Source organism: Calypte anna, chromosome 1 (genome assembly GCF_003957555.1).
Source record: "Calypte anna isolate BGI_N300 chromosome 1, bCalAnn1_v1.p, whole genome shotgun sequence".
In the NCBI taxonomy this organism is placed as follows: Eukaryota; Metazoa; Chordata; class Aves; order Apodiformes; family Trochilidae; genus Calypte; species Calypte anna.
In genome coordinates, this window is record NC_044244.1 from 53,025,859 (window position 1) to 53,048,590 (window position 22,732).

Below are 22,732 nucleotides of genomic sequence, written 5' to 3' on the forward strand. Positions count from 1 at the left end.
GGGGCAGTATAAATTAGCTATTTTATCACTTCCCTCTAAGGAAAAGTGGAGGTTAGGTGCCACTTCTCTATTAAAGTGCCAGGATGCTTTAGGGTCCATTATGTGAAAGCCACAACTGTTTCTTTGAGAAATTCTTGAGACCCACATTTTGGTGTCCTCTGGAAATCCTTCAGAAAGAGTGCAATGGGTGGTGAGAAGGAGGCATCTTGAGATTCCCTGAGTGATTTGCACAGTTTTCACCACAGGACAGGACTCAAAATGTGAGGATGTTTTCTGTGGCAGGATCTTGGTTCAGCTCCCTGTTTGCTGACTGCTGAGGGAGGCTTCAGGGATTCCTGCAGCTGCTGTTAATAACAGAGGAGGTGCAAGAGGGAACCACTACCATCAGTGTATTTGTGTAGTGGTTAAAAGAGGAGTTGCACAGCAATTTTGACACCACCTGAATGTGATGTTGGTCTTTCCCAAGAGAAAAGAGCTGAAGCAATAGCCAAGTCCTTAGCAGTAGCTGCTTTTTCCATGTCAGCTGGAAAAACGTTTCTTCTCTGCTCACTCCAGCAAGGAATCACTTGTGTTCCCGTCTGCAGTTAAGCACATCAAATGCTCCTCTGAACTGTTATGCATTTGCTCTCTCCTGCCCAAGACAGCCTGTATTACAGCAGCTTTCTCAGCTTCTGATGTTCCTAATTGCTATTTTAAAAGGATATGATGGTTGGTGCCTTCCCAAGGGGCACAAAGTTCAGCTGAACCCACTTCTCCTTCCTCAGGTGTGTTCTGAACCCAGAGTCCAGGCCACCTGCAAAGCTTGGGCACAGTGCCTCTGTCCTCACCCTTTCATCCAAGGTGCCTGATCCCAGGCAAGTGGAGGTTTTCCATTCATTTCTGTTGGCTTTAAGCTTGCATCAAGCCCTAACACAGCTGCTGCTTTCCCCAAGATCTTTCTGCCCATCTGCTGAACTCTGTGTTAAACTCTGGGCCATGGCAAATGCCTGCAAGCAGGGAGAGCTGCACTACTTTCCCTGCTAAAGGTGCTATGCCAAGAGCTACTTCAGATGCTGGTAGAGAATGGAAAGTTGGGGTTACCTGGCTTGCAGCACACAGGGGCTGGTGTATGTATGGTCCTTTACAGCTCTGAAGGGGACAATTTTGGCTGTGTTTGTCTGCAATCAGGTCTGGCCCTAACAGCTCAGCCACCCAGCATTGGCAGTAAATCCTTTGCTTTATCAACATATTACATGATTCCTCCTGTGCAAAGAACAAAACAAAGACCAGCTCCACGTCAACAGGGAACTGGCCACCACCAGCACTACTCCTAGGCAGGGTCTTTCACCAGCCCAGCCCAGCCCTGCTGTTTGCCCTGGCAGTTTGTTAATCACTTTGGGCTTCTCTCCCCCAATACACACCCCTCATTTTTTATTTTTTTTTTTTTCAGCTAACTGGTGATAGGATTCAGATAGAATTAACAATTAAATTCTCCAGCCCTGCCAGGCTGTTAGCTGCCATGTTAAAAGCTCAGCGTTGTTCAGAACTGTTGTTGAATTGGGTTAAGTGCCTGCTGTGAGTTTCAGTTTCCTGCAAGTTAAAGAATAACAGCTTGCACAGCTGCAATGTCCTAAGCAGTAAAAAGATAAGATAAAGCTACCACAGGATTGTCTTCCAGAGGAAAACCAAACTAGATCACCTTGTTACATAGTCCTGTCCTGCCCCTGTAGTTCCCCCAGGCCCAAGTCCATCACCAAGCTCAGGTGCGCTTCTGAGCATTGTTGTTTCTCTTCCTTTGTTACCTCTTGGTAACTTCAGCAACACTTTTCCCTCTTAAAACCTTTCTCAGACACAAACTAGAGGCTGCAACTCATGGCAAGAGTGGTAGTCACAGGCTGGGCATGGTGCCAGAGGGGACTGCTGTGCTGAGCCTGGTTGCTTCTTAATGTGCCTTCTACCATCCAGGGGAGAATAAAGGCAGGAGCAGCAGATTCGAAATCTTCAAATTTCTTACACCAAGAGAAGCCAAATGGCTGGGACCCAGCAACCTCCAGGGAGAACTTGAAAAGGTGGCGCCCCACACCCCAGTGGGGATGGAGCAAGGAGAAATCCTGTGGCTGCCTTCCTCGTGGCTAGAGGTCCCTGCTGGGCAGTGAGATGGGAGAACTGGCCCTGTGAGGTAGAGGGTGGAGGGGGATGCTGGAGCTGCTCATGCCCTTTGGGCAGACGAGAGCAGGTAGCTGCAGGCAACAGGGTGGCACCCAACCTCTCACCTGCCCCCATTTTCTTCCCAGGCCCTCATAATCCAGTCAGCCACAAATAAAAATGCACTAAAATTAATCGGGTTTTCTCCATGGCCTCCAGCTTCTGTAAAGTAATGTCCCTGCACATATATATATATATATGTGTTTGTCCACCCACATACTGTTGTTCTCTCTGTTGTGGAGAGTGCCAGGAGCTCCCAGGGCTCACAGATGTCCCCAGCAGCTGCAGCCTCTGACAGAAGAGGACAGGAGCCAGCCTGCTGCTTCTCCCACTCAGGGGGAGGCTGAGCTCCCAGTACCCTTCTTGGCACACTCATCCCTCTGCTGCTGAAGGCACTCCCAGCTCCATCTCTCCTTTTGAGTGGAGGAGGAGTGGTTGAGCAATACTGAAAAACAGGAAATTTTTGCAGCAAGAGTCCTCAGAAACATCCACTTCAAGTTGTCCGGAGGGTAGAAAATGCACCGGAGGTTTCGGTGGTTTCCAGAGATGATGGTGACCTCCGGCCACCCCTGTGGCTGCAGCTCCTCTGTGCTGTTTGCATACAGCTGGCAGCAAGAGGGTGACTGTCCCCACTGGCTCTGCACGGGTGTAGCTTCACAGGCTTGAGACAGCAGAGGAGCTGCATCCTTTGAGGTTGCTTTCTTGGTCCCTCCATAACTTCCCCATGGGGAATAACTTCCCCATGCTTCCCCTTGGGGTCTTTAGCCATGGGTGCAGGGTCTTCATAGCTCTTCTTCTCTCCTCACAGAGACTTTCACCATGGGACTGTGCCATGCTGCAGCCAGCAGGTACCAAACACCCTGGGTCCAACCAGCAGAGCAGTGGTGGTGGAGTACAGAGCACCGTACTGGCTGCAAGCTCCAGCATGCCTGCCAGTATTTATAACATTGTTTTGCTTTAATCTGGCTTTTTAAGTGAATTGTCAAAGCCCTTCCTATTCACTAAGAACCTTTTTCTTTTTTTCTTTTTTCTTTTTTTTCTTTTTGACTGCAAGTTTCATCTTTCAAAGCTCCGCTAGTTTTGAGTGATGCTGAAAAAACCCATTTGCGGTGGCTTTTTGTTCCGTGCCTGTATTGTTCAGGCAAAAAAGTGGTTGTTTTCTTTTCATCCTGGCATAGCTCAGGAGTGACTGCATGGTCTGAGCTCAAACTTTCTAAAAATACTCACCCGTGAGGAGAGATCCAGCATGGCAGTGTTCAGACCCAGAGATTAATGCCTTGGAAAGGCATGGCAGTCTGAAAAGAAGCCGGTGGCAGCATCATGCCAGCTCCTTGGGCACTGTAAGCCCTGGAGCTGCGATGCGTGGCAGTCAGAGAGGGTTGGGGTTGAGGGTATCTCTGGGCCATGGAGGGTTGGGGGTCTCTCTGGGTAACCCAGACCCAGGTACAGGGGAAGTCCATGGCAGCTCCTGCAGAACCAGCCCAGGAGAAATGCTGTCTGTGGGGAGGCTATTGGGTGACTCAGAAATCATCAAAGAACTTACTGCTTGGAGAAGCAAGGCTGAATGATGAGCCTGCTCCTTGCCAGAGGATGGTCTTTGTAACCACATCCTCTTCTCAAAGTGTGAGACAGGGAGCTCTTGGGGAAGGGAGGATGGCAGGGACTGACTAGAGCTGAGCTCAAGCATATGACAAATTGCAGGAAAGTGTGTGGGAGCTCTTTTTTGTCCTTCCACTGGCTGATTGCAGGAAACTCCCCAGGTGATGGCTTTAGCAGCTGCTGGGACAGGAGACCTTATTGTTCTGCGCTCATGTTTACAGCTGTGCCAGCTTTTGGCAGGAAGCTACAAGACAAAACCCTCGCTTCTTTCTTGCTTGCTGGCCTTGCTCTCCAGGGACTGATCCTTCAGCTCAGCTCTTTCAGTGCTTAGCTGGCCACCTGAGGAGGCCCAGCTTCCACTTCCTACCTAGGCCAGGTCCCATCGGTTTCGCTCTATGATCCTGGCAGGAGCATGGAGTTTTTTTCATAGAAGTTGGGCAATATTAAGGGTTGCTGCTGTCACGCCTGCTCCTGCATTTCTAATGCTAAACTATGCTGTTGCTCAGCACACCAACCCCCTTGTACCTGTTCTGGGTCCTGTTTAGTTCCCGTTCCCCTTTCCTTGGCCTTTGGCTAAATTTCTGTTCTCAGTTTGGGTTTTCATGGTGACACTTAGAGGAAGCATATTTGATGCTTTCTTAATCTGTCTGGCATTGCACAGGAAGGCAGAAGCTGGCAGCACCCTTGAGACGAAAGGATGGGGGGGAACATGGGGGACCTGTCGCTGCTTGCTGGTCTCACTGGATCCTGCAGCACACAAACAGGACGTGGCTGTGTCCACAAGCAAACTCCTTAGGTTGCTGTCATTTCCCTGTTCTTCTCCCTGTGATGCTGTGGCTCCCTGTGACACTGTGCCCAGGCAGTGGCAGCTGGCAGCAGGCGGCCGAGCCAAGGGCACGGTTTCCAGCCTCGTCCTCTTCCTCCCACAGCCAGTGGCACAGCGCCTGAGCTCTGCCAGCGTTAAGTCCCAACCCTCCTTCCTTTTTCTCCTCCTTTTTCTTCCCTCCATGAGGTTTTATAGCAAGGCTGGGAACAAAGGTCACGTCCCCTCCAAGGAATCAACAGGCTGTGGCATTTCCGGCGAGGACAGCCATGCGCTGGAGGCTGCCGACAGCAAATCCCCCCCAAATCAGGGCTGACAAAGAGCAGGCAGGCCGGTGTGTCACCAGCTCTACTAAGGGGGGTGGGTGTCAGACAGGGTTTTGCATGGAGCAGATGTGCCAGGTGTCGTAATCTCACATGGAGAGCACCTGGCTGAGGTTCAGCCCCTGCCACGCTTGCCTGCGCCGTGATCTCATGGAGTTTTGCAAGCGCTGGCCGGGCACAGACAGCCCACGGTGGGGCAGCTGCAGGGGGGTGATGCAGTCAGGGAGCCTCTCTCCCAGCTGAGTCAAGCTTTATTCCTTTATGAGGTGTGGATATGTCTACAAATCATCAGAACCCCTGCGCCAGACTGGGTTTCCCCAGCACTGCTGCCCTTCTGCCACCCCCAGCCCAGCATCCCAGCCCATGCCAGCTGCTGCCGTGGCTGCTTCCTTGTGGCTGTACTGCTGCATGCACACAAACAGCTGCATCCTGTCGGCCCAGCGGGCAGTGCTGCCCTGATAAACAGCCCAGTTCCCAACAGCATGGATGGAGCTGACAAGGTTCAGCTCCCTAGACTGAGAGAAGGGCAGCAGATGGCCCAGCCACACCATGGGGGGACCTCACCACGCATCTCATCTGTGTCTCCCACCAACATCACGCCTTCTCTTGCCTGGTATCTGCTCTTGCCACACATATAGCAGTACAGGTAGCAGCCAGGCTGCTTAAATCCATAACCTCTGTGCTGCTGAAATGGTGAGTGGGATCTCCTGGGGCAGTAGGGTCAGGGGCAGCACTGTTGACACTTTGGAAAGCATGTACAGGCACTTGGAAAAAGGGGCAATGGAGGCTGGGCACCTGCAAACCTGCAGTGTGCCCAGGTGGCCAAGAAGGCCAATGGCATCCTGGCCTGTATCAGGAACAGCATGGCCAGCAGGTCCAAGGAGGTGATTCTGCCCCTGTACTCAGTGCTGGTGAGGCCACACCTCGAGTACTGTGTCCAGTTCTGGGCCCCCCAGTTTAGGAAGGATATCGAGGTCCTGGAGCAGGTCCAAAGGAAGGCAACCAGGCTGGTGAAGGGACTCGAGCACAGACCCTATGAGGAGAGGCTGAGAGAGCTGGGGCTGTTCAGCCTGAAGAAGAGGAGGCTCAGGGGAGACCTCATCACTCTCTACAACTCCCTGAAAGGAGGGGGTAGCCAGGGGGAGGTTGGTCTCTTTTCCCAGGCAACTCTCAGCAAGACAAGAAGGCATGGTCTTAAGTTGTGCTGGGGGAGGTTTAGGTTGGATATTAGAAAGAATTTCTTTACGGAGAGAGTGATCAGGCATTGGAATGGGCTGCCCAGGGAAGTAGTGGATTCTCCGTCCCTGGAGATATCTAAAAAGAGACTGGATGTGGCACTCAGTGCCATGGTCTGGTAACTGCAACGGTGGTTCAAGGGTTGGACTTGATGATCTCTGAGGTCCCTTCCAACCCAGCCAATTCTATGATTAAAAAAAAAACAAAAACCAATGCCCATGGGGAGATGAAGGAGGGGTATCCTCTGGCTGTCACCTCTGGGGGCCTCTTAGCAGCACCTCAAGTTTAGGCAGGGAGCACAAGAAAACCAAGTGCCACCTCATGGGGCTGTTCTCCTGCCACATTTCTTCTCCAGGCTCTGCAGGCTCTGCCCTCTCCCCGGTCAGGACAGGGGGATGGGACAGGAAGGCCCTCATTATTCAGGGCTTGCTAATTAGACGGGAATGTTATCTCCAGCCCAGATGTCAGCTCTGACCTCTCTCTAACCTTCTTCTGGAAATCAAAACAGACACAACTCTGTTCTAAAATAATAAAAATAAGCATTTGGGGTGAAGCAAGAAAACCCGGTCCTGGGGGTACAGCTGGGGAGGGAGGAGGGCACCCAACCAGGTAGGCCCGGTAAAACACACCAGGCTGCAGGGCTGGGAGGAGCAGGACACCCTGGACAGAGATATAAGTCCCGTGGTTTACAGTGTCTGTGCCAGTATTTTTGGCCCTCTAATCCATATCCAGCAGTGATGGTGTCAGGGACATGGCTCCCCATTCCACCCCAGCTGAGCCCCATTGGTCTCGGGGTGGAACTGATAGGGAAGGTGAACTGAGTTTGTATTTCACCTCCCTGCCTTGCTTTGGGGTTGACCAAACCCCATCTCATCAAAACCATCAAAACCATCAAAATGAGATGTCAGTCGCTGGAATGAGCTCTGTGTTTTAAACCTGACTTGAATGCCTTTTACTTATGCAACCTAAGGCAGTGCCCAAATGGTTTCAGAATAAAGGGATATGGATGACATAAATAGCTGGGGATTCTGGTCCTTAGTTTGTAGTAAAAACTTGGTTTATTGCATTTCTGTAATAATTTTCTATAGCTGGGGAGCAAACTTTGCCCAGCTCTAAACTAGGCCAGATCTTTGAGCGACTCAGCCTACATTAACCCAGGTTTACATCTCTGTTCTCCACAGCAGATTGCGTTTCTTTGCTTCCTCTTCTTTGTAATCCCACAGCTCCAGGCTGGAGCTAAACACCGAGGATATCTTTACCTGGCACCCTTTGTTCTTCTGTGCCAGACATCCTGGGCTGCAGCACCACAGCTCCTTATGATAGAGGCTTGATGCCAGTGCTTGCTGCAAAATGAGACGTGTACGTGATCAGATGACAACAATCACTCTGGGGCTTTCTCACTGAGCTGTAGCCTATGTAGCTTGGGGCAGCTGCAGGTCCAGCCTTGGCCATACCCTGCTTAGTCCATCTAGATCACAAGAACCTGAGTGTGGCCTGAACTAAACTGCCCCAAACCCTCTTGCCAGGGACTCCTCCTCATGGAGCTTTCAACTGTGTGAGTTGGCCTGGGGCGAGCTGAGATGGACACTCAGCCAGCAGTGCAGAGACCTGCTGCCCCTGCCACCCTCCTCCCTCCCTGACTGCACATCATGTCCACCACCTCATTCCTGACATCTCCTATCTTTGTGGTGCACTGCCCTCATCCACAGCCTGGAGCTCATCTCAGCTTTCCCCATTTTCCATCTTTTATGAAGACTTCAGAGGGATCGCTCATCACGCCACGATCCTGGCGTTGCAAGAGGCACCACTGATTTGCTGTTACTTATCATTTCTCCTACCAGTATCCCCAAGATGGCAAGCAGGTAAAAGTGTTGAGGTCTTCCTACTCACCTCCTTTCATATAAGACCCCATGTACTCATGGGGGGGGTGTTCATTTTTATGCTCTGAAGGTTATGCCTCACAGTTATGACATCGTGGCAGTGATGCATTGCCCTCGGGCAACATCACCAGAGCAGAACATGAATTCTGTTGTCGCCCAGTCCTAGCTCCTGCCTGGTACACTCCATCTCCCTGAGCATCAAGGTTACTGAAGCAGAGTAATAACTGAGAGGTGAGTAATTGAGAAGCTACCTGACCAGATTTAGACCTGGCTGTAAACATCCTCTCCGATAACAACGGGAAGGAGGATCTACGCCTGCACAGGCACAGAGCCACTGAAGGAGAAGGATGGTGCACAGGCATCCCCGGGTACACGCACTGTGTACATGCAGTATGGCTCTGCTTACAGAAACCAGCACAGCTCCCAGGCCGTGGGTGAATTTGCACTCATTTTGATGACCTAAACTTCTGAGGTAATATTTAACTAATAGGCGGAGGCCCTGACTCCCCGTGTGACACCGTGTACATGTGCTAACACAGCGCTGCTGCTCTGCAAGCACACCTCAACAAAGGCACTTCCAAAGACTCATCCTTTTACAAGACACCTACTCTTCCCCAGGAGGTGAGATGGACAGTTCCTCAGGCTGCTTCACCATGGTCCTTTGCATTTGCAAGAGGCACATTAAGAAACTGGAGCAAAAAAACTCTGATGGAAGCTTTATGCTTTATTCCATCAGAGAAGCATAAAGCTGGCTGGGGCTTGGAGCATCTGACACATGAGCAGGCACTAAGGAAGCTGGATTTGCTTGTAAAGAGAGAAGCTTGCTTGTGAGGAGTTGTGTAACTACTGTCTGCCAAATGGATGTTATGCTGAAGGTGGAGTCAGATTGTCAGAATTGCTCAGTGAAAGGACAAGAGGAAAGAACAGAGACTGGGGGTGTGACATCCTCACATGTTTTCCAGTCCTCCTGGATAAGCCCCTAGGAACCCTGATCTATCCTCAAGGATGGTCCTGCTCCAAGCATATGGTTGGACTGGAGACCTCCAAAGTTACATCCTACACTACAGGATGCTGTGATTTTGGTTATCCTACACATTTGGAAATAGATGTTCCATAATTCAGATGCTGATCACAGTTACTTGCATGTGGAATGCTGTAACAACCCTGGGCTGCTAGAGTAAACTAATTCATTGTATCACTGGAAAGGAGGGCTTCTGGCCTGTCCTGGACTGCAATTCCCACATAGTTTCTGACCTGCTTCTGTCTAGCTGCCATGACTGTGCATTTCTACTGCCTCTCCAGCACCTAGGTTGTCAAATGGATCAAGAAAATGGTGGATCTGAAAGCATCTTTATTTTTATTTAAACCTGTTTCCATTCCAGCTGGATCATCTGGCTGTGTCATCTGGGACTGGCAGCAGAAATGCAAAGATCCAAGGAGGGAGGGGAACAGGAACTTCTTCCTTTGGAGCCTCCTTAGACTTGGGTTGATTTTGTACAGCCATCAAGCTCTAACACTGACCTTTGAGAGGCTAAGGAGGAACATGATGTTCCACCCTTGTAGGTTAACCTAACCCACCTCCCTCATCCCAAAGGGTGCACAGCCTGCAGCAGTTAAAGTAAGCTCAGGAAATTGTGGTAAGGTCAGGAAACAAGCTTGAAACCACTCTCACCTGTGAGCCACTCCCACAGCTCCCTGCCCCTCTTGGCTCTTAAAATAAATGGCCTGAGAACAATAAAAGCTCAGTACATAGTGGAAAAAGTCATTACATCTGGCATCTTGTGTACCTCTGTGTAAACCTGGGTGTCTGAGACCTGGTGAGCCCATGTGGTAGCATCTAGTCCACTCAGCCCTGCACTTTGGTGACTTGAACATTGCCACAGCTATGAATACAAGAAGTGTATTATAGACGAAGCTCTTGATGCCTATTTCCTTTCTTATAAAACATACATAACTGCCTCCCAGAATGCTAAATATGACTTGTTTTGGTAAAGATTGCAGAGCATGTGCTTTGTTTCCACAAGGCCAGCCTTCTGCAGCTTGCAAGTGGTGTGGCTAATCCCTGCCTCCTGCCTGGTGCTCCTTCCCCAAATGTTCACAGAAAGAGGTGAGTGCTCTGGCATTTTTTTAAATTTTTCCCCACTTCCCACTGGGAGGAATTAAATCCCACTGGGGTAATGTCCTGCAGGCTGGCAGCAGGCCCAAAAACAGAGCTACAGCCTGAATCCCTGCTTACCATAACCCCCTACCCATCCCACTCACCATGTGCACGTGGCTTAACTGTTCACGTCCTTGGTTTTAATGAACCCATGTCAGGAATTCTATGTGCATAGCAACCTTATCTGATGGCAGTGACATCTTAAACATGTTTATGTTCAGTTTAATTTGTCAACAGTTTCCAGCATAGTTCAGCTGGGTGGATTGGATGGGGTTGAAAGGTGTAAGAACCCTATGTGCACACTAGTAGCTCAGCCAGATACTGGGGGGCTCCAAAGCACACCCCGAGGCCAAAGGATCTAAAACAGAGGTTTTTGCACCAGTTTTGCCAGCTGCAGCCTTTCACACACTCGCTGGTGTCTGACAAGCAACACTGGGAGTGGAGGGGAGGGTTGTTTGGTTTGGTTTGGTTTGGTTTTGTTTTCTTCCGGTTCTCAGTACTGTCCCAACCAGATGGGAATAGGTTTCCCACGTTGGATGTGGGGGACTCACCAACCCAGTGGTCCCGGATACCCACAACATTACAAATGCAGATGCTTCTGCTTAACCACAGCTCCGGCTAGTAGGAGGTACGGGGGAGAAGGGGAGGGGAGCCGGGTCATTCTGTAATTTTTAATTTAAACAGCTGGACTCGGGCGAGGGTTCCCAGGGTTTTTCCCGGGAAGGAGGTCACTGGCTTCTCCGGGCGGACAGCCTGGGAGGAAGCATCAGGAGTGCCCCTGGAGGCTCCACCTCCGCAGCTCTGCCTGGAGAGGAGCGATCTTGCCCATATAAGGCCGTAGTTGTCGCAAAGAAAAAGAGCCATAAATAGCTGTCTGATCGGTACCTGCCCCGCTCTGAGGGAGGCTGGGCACCTTCCCAAGTCAGACTCTTCCTGCCGGCAGCTTCCAGCCTTCCTCTCCCCAACTCCAGTTCCAGGAAGGCAGCGTTTTCCCGGATCTCTCAGCTGAAGGACCTGCAAGCCTAGTCCACGAGGTCCAGTTTCTCCAGGCGCTTTGCCCTGCACAGCTCCTTGCCTTGGACTGTCCAAAGTGTCCAAAGCCTGACACTATTTGGTTGCTTTGCAGAGTGCTGCAGGAGGGGGGGCTGTGTCCTGTGTGCCTAAGGTGCCTTTCTTCAGCAGCTCGTTGCGCCAAGTTCCCTTACTTTGAAGGGTGGCCCTTCCAGTCTTAAATTGTGAGCTTAGGAACAGGGGAGGATGGAGGAGGAAAACAAAAAAGATGGAGGAGGATAAATAAAAACAATACAGCAAAGCAAAACAAGATGCTAGGGGAGATGGTAGGCAACCCGAGGCAAGATGTTTCTGCTTGCTTCTTACTTCTTTTCCTGAGTGTGAGATTCTACAGGAGAGGATGCACTGAGGCAGGGGACTGAATGACAGAGAAGGGGCTGTGGTGACCAGCACATTAGGCAGGGATCACCCTGCCTTCCTGAGCTTGGCCCTAATACCATAGTATGGCTGTGGCACTTCTCTTGCAGGGCCCTCTGCACAGCCCCTGGGGACATGAGGAACAGGGGGGTGTAGGTTGGGTGAGACTTAGCAGTGCCACGAAGCCCCTGCTGTTGGTGTCAAAGAAAGAGGTTGTTCTTGGGGTCTTAGGCTTAGCATGTGAGCCTTCAAATGGCCACCTTCTTCCCTCTTTTCACTCTTGGAAAATAATGATCTGAGGACATATTGCCCTTTCAGAGATGCAATGAGTTCCCTTGGCAATACCTAAATACCTAAAAAAAAAAAAAAAAGACTTTGATGTCTTCTGGAAGGAGAAGCTTATTGTGATGAGGAAGACACTGGGCTGAGCAGCACTGAGGTCCTAGACCTGAGGTCCTAGACCAGCAGTCACAAGACCTGGTATATCTGCCAGAGAATTACTTGCCTGTTTCCTTATGTGGCTGTTTTATGCCTTCCCCACTTCTCAGTTTTTTCTGTAAGTAATGAAGCAATTCATTGTCAGTGGATATTTTAAACATTGAATCTCTTGGTTCCTGTCTTAGACCCAGCACAAACTTCCCAGAAGTTTCCTGTGGGCCCCTGCTACAGCAGTTTAAACATTTTCCATCATACATGAAGGAGCTACCATGGGGTCCTTGGTTCCTTTACTTGCCTGGTCATTCAGGGTTGCATCTTACACCTAGTTCCTGCCTGGGACCTGCTGGGGGCATTAGAACTGTTACCAGCTTTTCTTCATTCCTGATTGCTATCTCACACTGAGTTTGTCTGGTCCTTTTGAGCTTGAAAGCTTTTTGGGGACAGAAAGAGGAGCTAAATGCAGCTTGAAAATTGGTCTGAGCTACTGCAATGCAGCAACAAAGGAGGACTGTGGCATGATATGCAGCAATAAAGGGAGGGGATACCTATCTTCACTACATTATTTTCAGCCTCAGAGAAGAGGCAAGGTTGCTCCCAAAGAGAACTGCTATGCTTGGGAAGCTGCCACTGAGAATTAAGAATTTTCCCCTAGATTAAGTCTTTCCCAGGTCTGCTGACAGGCCAGGAGACATAGGCCCCGTTGGGTCTGTAACCTGAGCTACTTTTTCCCCAGTCATACATAAACACTGTTGCCCTGCTTTCTGGCAAAGCAGGCAACCTTTAGGAAACATGGGTGTAGCCCCTCATCTATACTTGAATATCTGGGTGCCTTCTACTTTCTAAAGGTCTTGGGCAAACAGTGCTATCACAGGTGGCAAGAGAAGTATGACACTATCATCACATGCTTCTCCCAGTTCTGTGGGTTAAAGTGCCTCGCTCCACCTTTCTCCAGAAATTCAACAGAGTACAAGGTTAGAGAGCAGCAGTGCAAAAGGTTTCATGCCAAAGCAGGGTGTAAAACAAGATGTTGTTGTTGTTGTAAGACAAGAATTGTCTTTATAGTACAATTTTCCATCACTGGGATTGCCTCTTTTTGAAGCTTTTTGAAGCCCAAAACTGCCCAAGGCTCTGGGTTTTCTCCTCCCCTTGCTGGGAGGCAGAGGGAGGCTGAGGGGCAGCAGAGCCAGGGTGGCTGATGCTCCCCTGCCAAGACGTGAGGTCATTGCCACCAGGATAAAGCGTGGCATTGGCAGGGAGGAGGGCAGAGGCCTCTCCCTTCCCAGCTGCTATGGGGTCTCTGGCTCTGAGTGCACACTGAATGGGCCAGCCAGGACGCTGGCAGGCAAACAAGATGTCCTGAAGGCCATTTAGGGCCTTGTTTTTACAGCAAACTTTGCTTTGCAAACAGAATGGAGGGACAGGGTCTCGAGGAATTGCAGCTTGCAGCCCCTCTTGCTTCCCTCTGCCTCCTCCTCCTCCTGCAGGAGTGAAGGTAGCGCTCATTTCAGAGCATGCAAATCCAGATCAGATTCTTTCCCATCCCCAGGCATTTACACCCAGAGTTTCTTCCAGGGAATCATAAGGCTGGATTTTCAGTTTTAAAGGAGACAGTGCAGTGATCTGAAAAGACCTTGGGCTCCTGTATCCTGAAGAAGCACATAAAAAAGGCTCCTTTAAATGTTTCTAATTATACATTTTTTTTAAATCCCTTCTGCTTTACATATTTTCCTGCTTGGGGTTCTTTTTTCTTTGCTTTGCTAATTAGAAGACTAATTTTAGAAATTAGTCTTGTCCACTCTGTAAAACTAATAGAAAATGAGTAAAAATGTGGTTGCATGAAAATGAAAGTAGGCCTGGGGAAAAGTATTTGTTTATAACTGAAGGGTTTTGTTGACTCCTGTGTCTAATTAACACACTACAAAGAGAAGCCTTTGTTGAAACTTCCACACCCAGCTTTCTCAATTAAGGTTCAAGAGAGATCATAATAAGAAGAGCTTGGAGACAGCTGGTATGTCCCCTAGCAAAGCCAAACCTGACTTAGCATTCCTTAAGTGAAAACAAAACAAAACAAAAAATATACATACCTTCCTTTCCTGTGCATGAATCTTTTTTTCTCCATGTAATGCAAAACTATTTCTCATGGGTTACTAGTGGGAACAAAAGCCTTAAATTATGCTCCTCATCACTGATGTGTTCTTAGCCCACAGGAAAAATGGGCTGGAATGATTATTTTCAGGGTTATGATGGCTGCTAGAAGAAACTTTGCAGGAAAGCTGAATCATTGGATGAGCGTCTCGTTTTCATCTCTTTGTGTTTTGCTATCCCACATCTAAGGGGCGGCTTATGAAAATTCAAAAGGCTTTTATATGTGTACATTCCTCTATAAAGACTCAAAGAATTACAGGCCTCTGTGCTGCCTCACAATTAGCTGCAAACTTACGTACAGGTGTGTGTTTAATGTTCTGCATTAGATGCAGTTGTAATCAGGAGAATGGTAGAGTAGCAAATGTGTTGGGGATGCTTTCACACCGTGTGGAGATAGAAAAGAGAACGAGGAGGGAGTGGACACTATTTACCACGGGTTGAATGTCTTGACCCACTAGGTAGAAAAAAGCAATGCTATATTCTTATTCTCTGCTTTAGATTTGTATGACGTTTGGGTCCGTAACTCAAAGTTCAAATGTTTTCTTCCACAAAAAAAAAATACTTTTTTTTTCCTAAGGTGGGGCAGAAGACAGACAGCAGTGCCTGCAGGACTCCTTCCATCCCAGCCTAACACCAGCCACTACCTCATGTAGAGGAATTTCACAAGAAGCCTCCAAGAACCTCTGTCCTGTGGGTTTGGTTCCTTTAACACTTCCTTGTCTCTTGGTAGCTAAGAAATATTGCAGAGTAGGTGCTGGCCTGCAGTTGGGCAGCTCAGTAGCCTACCACTCCTCAGTAAAGTATTGATTTTTGACAGGAATTGTGTGTCATGCAAACAAGTAGGATGCCCAGTGAGTTGTTCCAGCATTATCCCAGGAAAAAATGTTCTGATAAATGGGAAAGAAGGTGACTGAGTTAAATAGAGCTCAACGAAAAGGTGGTTTCCTACAGTGATGGCATCTCATGTATCGTCCTTGGTATTTTCTCACATCCTACAAATCTATAAATACCAGCTAATTTTCTGCCTTCTGTGCCAGTGCTGTCAGTTCAGTCTTCTGGTCCATTCACCTGACCCAAACATGAATCTTAGAATAAGGGCAATGTATGGATCTTCCATGTGCCCCACTTCTGTCACTGGCCCATGTGTTTCTCCAGGCAGAGCAGACTGGCACAGCAGTGCATGACAGTCCGAGCTGACAGTGGGAGGCCAGAGGAGCTGGGAGAATTAAGGAGGCTCTCAAAGGAGCAGGAAAAAAGTCCCAAATGTGGGAGGGAATCTTGGCAGAAATGAAAGGGGGGTTGTTGAGAAAAGCATGCACTGGCTCCAGACACACAGAGCTTCCAATATGTTACGCTGAGAATCAGTGGGTGTGTTTATAAGACCTGCTGCTGACTTGCAAGCACAAAGGATGTAGCCTCCTCTTATCAGAAAATGTGGGCTTCAGTCTTTCAGAAGAAGAAGAACAAATGCATGTGTAACTTCATGTGGAGTCTTCTTTCTGGCTTTAGCCTGAAAGAATGGTCCCAAAGTTTGACTTTGACCAGACTGACTTTGGTTTCTGGCACAAGGAGTGGTGTCTTTAATTGTGGCAGGCTATAAATGAGTTAGTTCCCCCTGCAGTTCCCACAACAAAGCTACAATGAGAATCTGGACAACTTTCTATAGGACTGGAAAAATCCCCTGTTCCTAGCATCTCTCGGGCATATTAGAGCATTTCAATCTAGTTTCACTTTGTCCTTAGCCAGCTCCCTGGAATGAGAACCACAGAGTCACTTCATTTGAGCAAATATTTGGCCTTGATTACTGTTACAGGCTGAGCCCAAAATCAAACAGCAAACATGAGGTAAGCTGAGAGGCACCATTAACAGAGCAAAAGCTCACACAGTAACTTCAAGAAAGGCAGCAACCTGAAAGTAAGGGTGCTCTTATGTTTTTGAAGGAAGAAAAAAAATTAAGGGGAGACTAAATTCCTGCTATAGTACGGTGCTTGGAAGAGGAAGAGGGAAGCAAGCACCCAGATACAGTCTTTTTGTTTAGAGGTCCATAAAGGTGACTGAGGCTGAAAAGCAACAAAAACAATTAAAAAAAAAATTTAAAAAGGCAAAATAGCCTAACACTATAACCTTTATGGTTTCTCTGAACTTAGTTCTGTTTTCCAGATAGTGTAGTCACCCTGATACTGAATTCTTGGTTCTCTGAAAACGTGGCCCAGCCTGAGACATAGGGAAGGAAAAGAGAAGCAAAGGTGGCATACAGCTCTCCATAACCCTACCTTATCAGAATGAATTAAACAGTGTTTAGATGGATTTGTCAGTCTCCTTAAAGCATTTTTTTCCTTATCAATATCTGAGCCAAGCTTGGTAAGTATGTTTGCTACCTGAGTGTCACAAGCATGACAGGTGCAGGGTGACAGAAGGGCTGGGGAGGGAGTTATTCTCCTTTCAGCTTACCCTCTGCTGATTAAGAATACTGCCCCCAAGGCCTTCTAAACTCAGGAATCTGAAGCATTTCTTACCCCCTGTGAGAAAAGGAGAAGAAAAAGGAGATATTTGACATGTTAATAAAAGAACCTTAGCAACTGCTGAACCAGGGAGCTGTGGGGGGAGGACAGGCAAGCCTAAAATTGCATGCGTTGTACTCACTGAATTATCACTGAAGGAGCCAAGCTGTAAGAGATCGTGTGAAAACGCTCACTTTGTTTTTTACAGCAAAGAGTTGCCGTGCTTATTTAAGTCAGGTATCAGGATGTGTTTTGCTGGTGTTTTGGACAAGTCTGGGTTGGCCCAAGGCAGAAAACTCAGATTCCAAATATAGGGTTTGGGGTAGAGATACTTCTGCTGGATGGTTGCATTCCTGTTGGCTCCTTCATATAATAGTGTTGCATGTCAGCTCTCTCCACGTTTGAAGCTGAACAGAAAATAGTGAGCAGGAAGAGAAACGGGGCCAGAGGAATCAAGGTTAGGAAGGTGATATACTGAACTAAAAAAATGCCTGTTGCTTAGCATTGTGCTTACATTTAAATGACAGAGATGACTGTATTAGAATTCCTTGGAGGTAAAGAGCTCTGGGCCATTATTCTTAGTGCATCAGATCAGGAAGGTGGTGTCTCTAATCATACATAATGGAGCTGTAATCTTATCTCAGGGTTTGGAGGAAATCACGAGCTCCAAGAAGAGTTTTCCTCTGCCTGAGACAGAAGTTTTCATTTTATACTTCATTACTTCAGTCGGAGCATAGCTGTTTGATAACCTGCTTCCCCCAAAAAGGTTATTTCAACATGATGATGTCAGTCCCATTTTATTGAAAGGAGGGGCTTGGGCACAAAATAAATATATTTACCACACTACATAACTGCTGCCTAGAGATATATGCCTCTGAATACTCTTGCAAACTAGCAGAGATGCTTTATGTAAATGCTTTGTTTTTCAGCTGCAAATCTTGTCATTAATGTGTTAAGAAAGTAAAAACATGTTCCTCTTTCAGTAAAGCTGAAGCAAGAACCACAATGAGGGAGCAGGAGTTCAGCAGGTTGTTCACAAGAGGACTGTGTGGGTGGAAGGTTGGGGAGAGGTGAAAAGCAGAATAACTGTTTAAATTGCTAGAGAGTGTCAGGTACAGCTCCTCCCCAGTCTTGGGGTGCAGGGAAAGTTCCCTCAAATTTTCTCCATCAGCAAAGTCAATTTGAAAGACTTCTGCCACAGAGCCTCAGTGTAATCCCTTCAGTTGTGCTGATGCATCTCGCTCAGCCTATAAACCATCTAATCACTGAACTCATCTTTTTTTCCTAAGTTTCTTTTTAAACTCTATTTCAGTGATCCAGTTTGCAATATGGCTTTTGAAGCATCTGCATCTACCACTACCATGACTGCAAGTTATGAGAAAGCATGAGGAACAGGAGAGAGAAATAGATGTCTTAAACCAGCTTTGCTGTTGAAGAGGACATGATGGAATTGCATCTAAGGTGAAAAAATGAGCCAATTAAGCTGCACGTTTTCCACAGCCATGCCAGAAGTTGGGCAGTCATGATAAGGGTAATGTTATTCTGTAAGAAAAGGGCTATTCTCCTCCTAGTATCTGCAACCGGCTGCTTCTGAGACAGGTTACCAGGTAAAATCTGTAAGCATATAGGTAAAATAAAAAAGCTATAGGTAAAATCTGGATGAACAGAGCTAGAGTTTGGGCTTAAATGGTTAGTGACTGAATTTGTAAGCTGTGACACTCTCGTGGAAACAGCACTTGCCTTCACTCCTTCCGCATCTTAGGTTCACAGCTTCCACCTCCCGTTTTGGATTTGGCATTTGTTATGGGAGCCAAAGAATAAATTGTAAGTATAAAGGGAAAAGGAAGTTATGTGCTAATAGATGTGCCTAAATTGCAGACAAATTTCAGGCTGCTCAGAGGACATAGGCGTGAAGTCTACAGACCTATGGCTTGCTTTTCCAGACTCACCTCCAAAGAGCTGTTTCCTTTTGTTGCAGCATGTGAAAAGTTTAAGTTTTCATCTGTATTTGTAGCCACTGCTTTGTAGGGGTGAATGCACTAAGGCTACTCCAGAGATGCTTTTTTGTTTGTTTGGGGTTTTTTTGTTTGTTTTTTTTTGTTTGTTTTTGTGTTTTTTTGTTTTTTGTTTTTTGTTTTTTGAGAAATTCCACTTGTGAATCTGTGTTGAAACTAGTGATGTTTCAGGGTTTTGCAAATGCAGAGCACAGGCTTCTTAGCAATACCAGATGGTGACATTCTCCAGCTCTGTACACCTGCGGTTTCTGTCTAAAGCCACTGTGGTTAACATGTAGCAATGTGACTTCTCCTATGAAGTAAACACCCTTTTTCTCTTGTCACTCTTCTTGTTTCACCCTCTTAATGCTTGTCAGTAAGAAGCTAATTTTGGAAGATACTACATTGGAAATCACATTGGAAATTATTCACCAACATAAATTTAGCTACTTTACCTGTTTGTCAGATATAGAAATCAAATGTCCTTGCCTTTATTGTTAATCACAGAAATGCAGGTTTCACACAGAGATTGCCATTTGCCAACAAACTTAAATGTTAGATTAGAATCATAGAATCATAGAATTGACTGGGTTGGAAGGGACCTCAGAGATCATTAAGTCCAACCCTTGATCCACTACCACTGCAGTTACCAGACCATGGCACTGAGTGCCACATCCAGTCTCTTTTTAAATATCTCCAGGGACGGAGAATTCACTACTTCCCTGGGCAGCCCATTCCAATGCCTGATCACCCTCTCCATAAAGAAATTCTTTCTAATGTCCAACCTAAACCTCCCCTGGCACAACTTGAGACCGTGCCCTCTTGTCTTGCTGAGAGTTGCCTGGGAAAAGAGACCAACCCCCCCCTGGCTACACCCTCCTTTCAGGGAGTTGTAGAGAGTGATGAGGTCTCCCCTGAGCCTCCTCTTCTCCAGGCTGAACAGCCCCAGCTCCCTCAGCCTCTCCTCATAGGGTCTGTGCTCGAGTCCCTTCACCAGCCTGGTTGCCCTCCTTTGGACCTGCTCCAGGACCTCGATATCCTTCCTGAACTGGGGGGCCCAGAACTGGACCCAGTACTCGAGGTGTGGCCTCACCAGTGCTGAGTACAGGGGCAGAATCACTTCCTTGGACCTGCTGGCGATTAGACCAGTGTAGGCGAAAACACAGCAGTTCAGCAAGGTGAGCATTTTTTTAGTCTGCAATTAAGGTTGGCAAATTGAAGAGCATCTCTGGATGCTCACTACTTAGTAGATTTTTTTTTCCCCCTGAAGTACCATTACTCCCACCAAACTGTTAAATCTGTCTTCTCTAGAGTTTTGTTTTGTTTTGGTTTTTTCAGAATTCACTGACCATTACAGGTTTGTTCTTCTGAAGTTTGCTGGCTTGCAACCATCAATGGAAAATGTGAGTGAAGTTGATCAGAAGGATCCAAATAAACGTCCTGTGAATTTGTAGAAAGTAACAGATGCATAAACTTAACATGATAGCATTTTTAGTCATAATTGTTTCTTTCTGAGGTGTGTCTCCTTTCCTGGGTAACTTCCTGCCACTAAGTCACCACAAAGAAACCCTGTTGCAGTTATTTTTCGAAGTAATCGAGCTACAGAAAACAGACATTTCAAACCTGACTTACTTCAACTACCTTACATCTACAAATCTACATGAAGAAACACAGAGTTTTCAAAAAGCTGCATTAATCTATGTTCTGAGCTAAGCTTTACTGCTGAAATCAATAGTAATGTTTTGATATTAATGAAATAGGAGTGGAACCAAGTTCTCGAAAGAAAAAGAAGCAAGCAAACAAACAAACAAACAAGGAAAAAAATAGTAGACCTTAACAAGACAGTCCAGTCTGACCTTAGACTTAAATCTTACCATCAGGAAGAACTGCATTTAAAATTATTCTTTTCTAAGAATGAAAAAAATTTAAAATGCCCAGTATCATATACTCTTCAAAAACTACTTCTTGACAGCCTTTTCTTGTCTGCATTTCATGCTTGTAATCATTACCTTTTATTTGCACATTACTACTGCTGTCAGTTCATTCTGCCTTTTCTTTTCCAAGCTAAGATCAGATATTTTTCTCCTTTAAAAACTTCATTTGGAGTTAGGGTAGTGACTGCTTTCACTTTCCTTTCCTCTCTCAGACACCTGGCTGAAGAGTCTCTCTTGTTCTTAAAATGCTCTTGATATATGCAGTTACCTCCACTGTTTTCATTCTGCTTCATTTTTTGTGGGAAAATGTTAAAGTTTGTTGTTCAATCAGTGAACATCCTTTCCATGTATCGGTCGCTTTTTTTCATGGATCAAAACAAGACTCCTTGCTTCCTCATATGAGGTATCTGGTTATATAGGTACCTCTGGCTGTCACAATTCCAGCAAGCTTTCTTTCATTTTCTACCTTGATGTATTAGTGAAGACCTATCTTGTATGTTCTCTTCTTGGTGCCAAATTAAATTCTCATTTCTGTTTTGTACCTCTATTTACATTTCTCAACTCTGCCTTTGACAACGACCCCTCTCTATCCCTGATACTCAGAGATACAAACCTTGCAGTTATTTCTCTCCCTGCCTTTTGTGTTTTGAGACACAAAAGTCTGGCATTTTTTCCCAGATGCTCAAGTGAATCTTTCTAAGCCTGAAGTGTTTCACTTGGACAAGACATTTCCCTGCTAACCACTTTATTTATTCAAGCCTCTTTGACTTCATTTGCTTCTTTCACTTGTAGCCTTGATACTGTTATCAGGAAACTTTGCCTTGCATTTTCTGTCAGCAGCACCTACACCTGCAAATCTGCCCTCCTTGTGGAAAGTAGAAAGCCTCAAAGGGAGAGAGCCTTGTATTTGCATCCTTCTAAAATGCGCAATAAACCTCATCTGCACAGCTTGATCTAACATCTGGATTAATACATGCTGTGATCTTTTCAGAAGAACTTTTGTTTTGCATCTTGGCCTCTGCTTTCTCTTTTTTTCCTTTGTACTTGTCTTAAAAGCTCACCACTGGAGTACTATAGTAATGCAAAGAGGTAGAATTACATCACCTTTATCTTTTTTATACCTCTACTTTTTTGGCATGCCTTTCAAAATCCATTTTGAGCCTTCTTTTCCATACACACTGGCTGTTCAAACTCCTTGGCAGCATCAGGAGCTGCTTGTGCTGATGCTTCTCCTTGACTTAGTTCTGTCCCTTTATTGCATTAAATTAAATCACAGCATCATACCACAGAAGGGGTTGCGTTGGAAGGGGCTTTAAAGATCATCTAGTCCCACCTTTCCTTCTTGGGTGGGGACACCTCCCACCAGACCAGGTTGCTCCAAGCCCCATCCAACCTGGCCTTGAACACTTCCAGGGAGGGGGCAGCCACAACTTCCCTGGGCAGCCTGTACCAGTGTCTCACCACCCTCACAGGGAAGAACTTCTTCCTAATGTCTAACCTCTTCCAGCTTAAAGCCATTACCCCTTATTCCATCACTACACGCCCTTCTAAAAATCCATGCATCTTCCACACGCGGTTATTTTCCACTGTAAGACAAGAGGACCGGGTGGGGATTCCCACCCCGACCCTCCCCCCTCCATTTCTGAGGCAGGGCCTCCAGGGGACGGCTCCCTCAGCCCCTCGCCCTGTTACTGGAAGCTTGAGCCCCAGCTCTCTTCTCCCAGCCCTGAGGGCAGGCCAGGGCTGGGCCGTGAGCCCGGCACACCCGCGGCTCTCGGCAGTGCCAGCGAGGCAGCGCTTCCGGAGGGGCAGAGGCTGACGCGGGCCGCCGGTGCCCGCCCGGCGCGGGGCATTCTGGGCCTAGCCGGGCACTGCCTGGCGCGGGGGGTTGTGGGAGCGGCTTGGCACGGCTCGAACCGCGGTGTTGAGAAGGGAGGAGACGGCGGCGGCTCAGGGAGGGAAGAGAGGGGAGCGTGCCCAGGCCCCGCGGTCGGTCGGTCGGTGACGGGAGGACGGTGCCTTTGGTCGGCCGCTGCCGGGCAGCACCGCGCCCCGCCCGAGCTGCCGCGGGGCTGGGCTGAGCTTCCGC